The 7,272-nt window shown below is 40.0% G+C and overlaps 1 long non-coding RNA gene across 1 annotated transcript; it reads left to right on the forward strand.

Moving 5' to 3' along the window:
- The first annotated feature begins 2,653 nt into the window (after nucleotides 1-2,653).
- Nucleotides 2,654-6,219, forward strand: LOC131218252 (uncharacterized). The gene is made up of 2 exons (XR_009157582.1): nucleotides 2,654-2,869; nucleotides 6,042-6,219. It is a non-coding gene; the product is annotated as an uncharacterized LOC131218252 (long non-coding RNA).
- The last annotated feature ends 1,053 nt before the right edge of the window (nucleotides 6,220-7,272 follow it).

A 7,272-nucleotide genomic window follows, 5' to 3' on the forward strand; every position in this document is an offset into this window, starting at 1 on the left:
ATGTTAGGGCGATGGGACTTCTTTATATATACAAAGGGAAGGAGAGAGTGGGAATTTCCATGATTTTTTTTTTACAGAACTGCCCTCTTGCTCATCTAGATGATTCTAACAGGTGACGTGGGCCCTGAAGTTATCAAGCGTCCTGATTACAGCCTGGATTGTGTACTACCCCACCAGGACCGACCTAAAGATGGACGGTCCTGATACGGGCTCTGTGGGCCCACCGTGATGCATGCGTTTTATCCACTATATACATCCTTTTTAACAGATCATTTTAGCGCAAGATCTCAAAAAGGGAGAGGATTGAAAGATCAAGTGGACCACACTACAGGAAGCAACGGTGGCAACGAGACCCACCGTTGAAACCTTCTTACAGCTGAAGTGCATCCAAATCTCAAATCCGGACCCTCCATCAATTTTTCCAGCTCATTTTAAAGAATGGTTTCAAAAATGGAGCACATCCAAATCTTAAATGTATGGATTGAATTACCATCATTAAAATCTGTTCAAATGCATGGATTGTATTGCCATCGTTAAAAATTTCTAACGGCCCACAAAAGTTTTGGATCAAGATGAATTTTATAGTTCCCCTTTATGTAGTATGTTTGGCCTTGTTAATAGGTTGAATGACAAATAAATATTATAGTGGAGTAATAGCAAGCATTCTCCCAATATGGGAGCCATCTGTCCATCTAACCCTTTCCGTTTATACCGTAACACTGAGAGCCATCTGTCAAAAGGATGGTAACGTCCAATAGGTGTGGCTATTGAAATATAAACCATCCATGCTATGGCCCAAAAGATGGATGGACACGATTGATGCATAATCATGTTATGTGTACGTTGTTTAGATAGTTGTATCATGTTACGGTACTCCTCCCAATATGGGAAAGAAACTCTGAGAGAAGGTATTTTCAGAATCAACGGATAGGATTGCTTTTGATACTGTGTGGTTACTTTAAGAAGGAAATGACAGAGCAGGTGATGTGGCGTGACTAAATATCCTGCGACACTCGATTGCATTGACTGTAGGTTCCAAACTAACAAGGAGGGTGTTCCTGTAATTCTAACTTACACTCGTTACAGCCGTCCATTTTCGGTGGCGTTCTCGCCAAGAAACAAAAGGATGGTGTTGATTTTACCAGCTCACCTCAGGCACGAATCCTCCGCAACAGCACGTGTTTTTGGAAGCGGGTACAACGCCGGAGCTCCGTGGAGCCCACTATATCTTTTCTTTAAAATCCACTCCGTCCATCAGATGAATACCCTCATTTTCACTGTGCACCTCAAATATCGGACTGATCTGAAACTTCTAAACTCACGTGTAGGGCTTGGCTGAGTTTTGGATTAGTCTGATTTTTGAAATAATTGTTTCATCCAGGTGATTTGTTTTTTTAATCTGATGAACGGTTTAGATGGGATGGAAAACCATAGTGAACACCAAGAAAACCAATGGTTGGCGTTGTATTTCAATTTTTTCCTGTGGTGTGGCCGATTTGATTTGTGGATGGGAAGATATTTCTCCACTGGGCCTAAAATCGAGCGGCTGCCCCGGGAATGAAGTGCATGTTACGTATACTGACAGAGAGGTGGACCACACGTAGCAGTGGTTCGTACCCACCACAGTACAACACCATCCAACCCGATACACGGTTTAAGGGCTTTCTTTCCCTCTCCCGTAGACCTCAATCCCTTGGCTTTCCAAAATTTTGGAATGAAAGACGCCCCTAATTAAGTTATTCAATTTTCTCTTCCTATATATTTTCTTTTATTATCGTTACTCTTCTTTTACTATTTACTCCGGTAATTTTTATGCTTTTATATTACTCTCTTAGGCAAAAACACCCACTTAAGAAAATTTGATTCTTCTTTTTCATTTTACCTGTTATGTTGAAATAGAATTGTTGGGAAGAAAATGAGAGAAAATAAAATATTATAAATATTTCACTTTTAAAAGATAATTTCTCTTTTCTTTAAGAGATCATGTTTAGATGGGTCTTTTGTAATTTTATTTTATTTTTAAAGAAAAAAAAAAAGACGAAGAAAAAAGATAACCAGAAGTTCATTTTTAGAAGATGAGTTCTTTTTCTTTGTATAAATATTCTACTTAAATATGTTTCCGGGAGAAGAAATTGATATAAGATGATGAGAGATATCAAAAATTTCACTCTTAAAAGACATGCTTCTCCTTTTCAAAAGATTAGGTTTACACAAGTCTTTTGTTGAGAGATGAAGTTTGGGATACTTTTAAAATGGTAGGCAGTATCTAAATAAGATAATTTCAATCTTATTTGAAAGGTTGTTAAATTATCTTTCTAATAAGTTTTAAATAATCTTGATTTAATCTATAATGTGGGAGCTACGATTATTTTTGTAAGATGGCATGATACTAGCTATAAATGAACATAAATTTCATCAAGTACTTTATGCCCACTTTAAAAAGGTCGAATGATGTCTAAATGAGATGATTCTAAACCTATTTAAAAGCTCGTCGAATTATCTTTCAAATGTACCTACGATCACCATGATATGACCTATGATGAAAGAGTTATAATGGTCTTCGTAGGATTGTACTATGTTGTTAAAACTGTGATCCATGCAGTGTTAGAATTGCAATCTTTACCGTGTTAAAACCATGATCTACGCATGATGGATAATGAATATCAAAGGTGGGGTCCACATGATGGGTAATCCACATTAAAGGCGGGCTTCACATGATGGGTGGTGGATATTGAAGGTCGGTATAGACAACCCACCTAGGCTAACAACTTAATGAGGCATGAATGATCCTTAAGAGCTCATTACCTAAAACTCAAACCTTAACTATTACTTAAAACCCCCAAGCCCTAGCCACTACCTAAGCGAGTATGTAACGCCCTGAAAATCAGGGGTCGAGCATAGACTCAACTCCCGAGTTCCAACACATCACTTATGCAACATAGATAATAATGATTAAATGTTGTTCGTATTAGTGCTTTAAACATGAATGAGATTATACCAAAACAGCATATCATATTCCAGAGGCAATTAAAGTATGCTAGCGGAAGACTATGATATGTATATAAACTGTGCAAAAGTAATAGCAAGCCCTCCGAGTATGAATGTCACTAAATTAAATAATTACAAGTTTAATTCAAAATATACAAAATCAGAATGTGTAATGTTCTCTATCCAAAATCCTGTAGCCCTGTCAGCGCAACTTCAAGTCTACATAGACCCGCCAGAGAGTTGCACATAAGAGAACTCCTCATCGTCATCGAAATAATCCAGCTCTGCCTCATAAGCATCGCCATCACCTGCAGCTAAGACAGAGTCTGGTTGATATTTAAAACACCGTCCCAGAACGTGGGAGTGAGTGATCAACACAGTGGAGCTATAAGGCAAAGGTTAAAATGTTATCAATTCAATCAAGCAGTAATGATAAAGCAATACAATCAAACATCTCTAAGTACTCTGGTTAATGCAAACATGATATGTATTAATGATGCATATCCTCGCCTGCACTTCCTCTGCGATCTTCCTCTTACGGTCGCGGCATCACCCCTTCCTCTGTGCACTTCCTCGCCAAAGCACCGTGCAATGCGATACATGATTGTGTTAGCCAAGTTCTTAATTAGACATATTCATACAGCAGGATTGGGAAGCTAAGGCACCTCCCTTTACATCATAACCTAAACATTGATCCATCTAGGGTCATCAATCCTAGTAGTCACATACGATAGATGGTTTCCAGGTCGCTATGGAGAGGCTCGTTACCGTCAGCGTAGGCCTGGTTTATACTCTTGTTTACTATGGAAAGGCTTGTCACCTCAACATAGTTTCTAGTGTATGTTCGAGGTCACTACGGGCTCGTCACCTGATCGTAGGTCGACAGCTCGAATACAGTGTCCCATACACCACCATATTCGGCTCATGAGTTTGGGTTGCTCACTGGTCACTATAGGGAGGCTCGTCACCCCAGCGTAGGCCGACAACTCGACTACGATGTCTCATATACCACCATGTCCGCTCATGAGTCTTAGCAAATTGAGGTACTAAGGTTAAACAGGTTTGACACTAGTAAGTTGGTACCTTAGATTCAAACAGTAATATCCATACATGGTGAACATACATCGGGCCAATCGGGTTACTTGCAAGCTCGACTAATATGAGCATACGTCGACTTAATCAACATGGAATGCATAAGCATTCCGCGTGGTCTAACCACTGCCGTCAAACGACATGCGACTCGGATTCATCGAACGTATCCATCGTAGCTAAATCAATTCAACCACCGATCGTAAACCGTTACCGATTACCTGAGCTACATTGTAGCCCCAATCACACTTCAAACATTAACATTCACATATAACAACCAAAGCCAGCATGTGACAACCAAATCTGAATATAAATCTTATCTGAGCATTTCAACATAACACATACTACACATGTTACAATACATAGGCAGTTCATCCATCAATCACATAGTAGTAAGGTAGGTTACATAAAGAAATTATAACCATAGATAAGGGGATTGAGAATCCTATCTCAACACCCTCATTACATACATTTAAACCAGCATTTTCTCATTCAAGCATTTTATCAAACACTTAGTCTACACATATTACATACATGTAATAAATCAGTTAAAACACATGTTATAGCAAATCCTCCTACATAAGAGTTTCCACACGCACAACGATCATGTATTAGCAATCAATAATCATAGCAAGTACAAAACATAATTCCATATTCATTCAAACATTTTAACAAACACTTAGAATGCATTCAAAATAGCCTAACCTACATATATATATAATATGTTGAAACATCCTAACTACGCATATGTGATAGCACTCAAGTCAGTCATAAATCATTAACTGACATTGAAAGCCTTGAAAACCATAACCTAAACGTTTATAGTCCGCACCTTTCACCGATAAACGAGTATTGAACTCAGTTTGAACACTAAGTCCTCGCCTACAGCACAACGGTAACCTATATCATGGAATAGGTTAGCTACTTCAGCATTCCCTCTACTTGTATCCCTAAAATAGATTAGGTTTAGGATTTCTTACCTACGAACAAAGTCGAAATCACAAGAATAACGATACAGACGAGGTGGTAAAGTACGTGGAGCGGCAAGGAAAGATCCCAGGAACAAACGCCAACACTCTCTCTCTTCTCCTCACTTTCTTCTTCTCTTTTCTCTCTCTTCTCTCTCCTAGGGTTAGGAATTCGTATGGAATGAGAGAGAGGTGGGTTTAGGCCCTTATATAGGCCCAGAACTGATGAGAATGGCCCCAAGCCCATGGTATACTTAGGTTATAGCCAAAGACTGGTCGTTTCGGTCCAACGGAGCTGTTCTGGAGGCCCCTTTTCCACATGCGGTCGGACTTAAGTTTCCTGACATTGGATCTAGGTCAGGCTAAGATCTTGGCCTGATCGGATCTGTGGATCGACCGCGGGGGACCAATTTCAGTTCAACGGTCATCGGTACTCGATTAGGGTCACAAGTGCACTAACATGTGTCGAAAATTTTTCCTGATTCGAGGGTGTATTTGGGTCAGAATCTGATGGTCTGAATCATTAGATTCAGCCTGCAAGCGAACGACTCAATTCACTTAAGTTTCAGTTCATTTCCTAAAGATATTCACGTTTCTCACACTTCGCTCCAGGCTCAAGTTATGCGTTTCTGGATACCTTTATGACTTGATTTCTGAGATGGTTGTCAAGTCCAGCAAGGCGGTCATAACCGTATAGATTTGGGGAAATCAGACTTTCGACGCGCGGTCCAGGTCCAATACGGAGTTTCGATGCGCTCCCAAGAGCAACTGGGTTTTGAGATGGATTCTAAGTTTTTAGGCAATGTAGCGTTAGCGATCCTGCAGATTTTAGGTTATACAAATCGTATTTAAAGTGATTAGTGCTAATTTCACAAATAACCTAGTTTAGCACTAGTTAGTTCTAGCTTAATTTCTAAAGGATTTGTTCCTTAGTGATTTCTGCCTGAGGTGGTGCTCGGATCTTTGTACGGATTTTTCCGAGACGTTACAGAGTAGCTACGCCTTAACCATACTCAAGCATTAGCCAAGCCTTAACAATCACGCAAGCCTCAGCCATCTTTCTAAGCCAAACTTAGCTTAAGCTAAAACCACCCCAAAATTTGTTTGAATTCAAGGCAAATTCAAACCAAATGTGAAAAACAATAAAAAAAAAATCCAAAGAATAGAAGTAAAATCCCAACACCACCAAAAGATACTTTACATTCAAACTGTAGATCTTTCAGGGACTGGAAGACATGCCGCACCAACTGAACAAATTGCAGGGCAAAACAAGGGGTTGAAGTTCCACCCCAACCTGTAACAAGATTAGACCAGCTGGTTGTTTCTTCTCTAAATGAGATAGCTACGTTGGGACATCTGTGACACCCCATCCCGAGCCAACAAGTTGATCGAATTGGACTCAACCAAACCTTGTGAAATCTAGTCAAAACCTAGTTAACTCAATCAATTCACCCAGAACTCAACAAATTCAACCTAGATAAAACCTAGTTAAACTCAATCTAGTTAATTCAGTCCAACCCAATTAAGCTAGTCAAACTTGGTCAAGTCAGTCATACCCATTCAATCAAGTCAACCCCAATCAACATAAAACCAAGCTCGACTTTAAGCTCGAATCGAAACCGTAATCCAAACCCTAAACCCTGACTCTAAAAGCCCTAGAAGCCTAAACCCTAGAAGCCCCTAAATCCAAGTCAACTCATATGTCAACTCACTGAGGCATATTGAGTCAACTCGTTGGGTCAAACCCAGTCAACCCACTGAGTCAAAACCAACTCTAAGACAACTCAAAACCAAGTCCAAGCCCAAACCCATGGGCCCACCAGAGGTCAAAAGTGAATCCAACAAATAAACCTCGAACCAATTGGTGCTCCCACATGCTTGTGAGAGACCACTTACCAAAACAAGAGGTGAGCTGTGGCTTGGGCACTGGCCTAGCCGTCACCTACCATGTGGTAAATCCCCTGCTTCGGCAGGGGGGCTCCAATGCATGTGAAATTTTCTTTTGCGAAGGGCAATCATGTAGAAATTTTGAAAAGACCTCTAGCCCCTCCCTTTGACCCTAAATTACAATCTTCCTAGCCAATCCAACCGACCAGATCATGCCACGTGGCGATATAGAATCTCAGTTATTTAAACTCTAAACTTTCCTGGAATTTATTTATTTATTTTTAAAAAAAATCGAGTTTGGGAGCATAAATAGCCCTCTCCCTTTCTCATTTCCATCATC

This window comes from Magnolia sinica, chromosome 11, assembly GCF_029962835.1.
Source record: "Magnolia sinica isolate HGM2019 chromosome 11, MsV1, whole genome shotgun sequence".
Taxonomy (NCBI): Eukaryota; Viridiplantae; Streptophyta; class Magnoliopsida; order Magnoliales; family Magnoliaceae; genus Magnolia; species Magnolia sinica.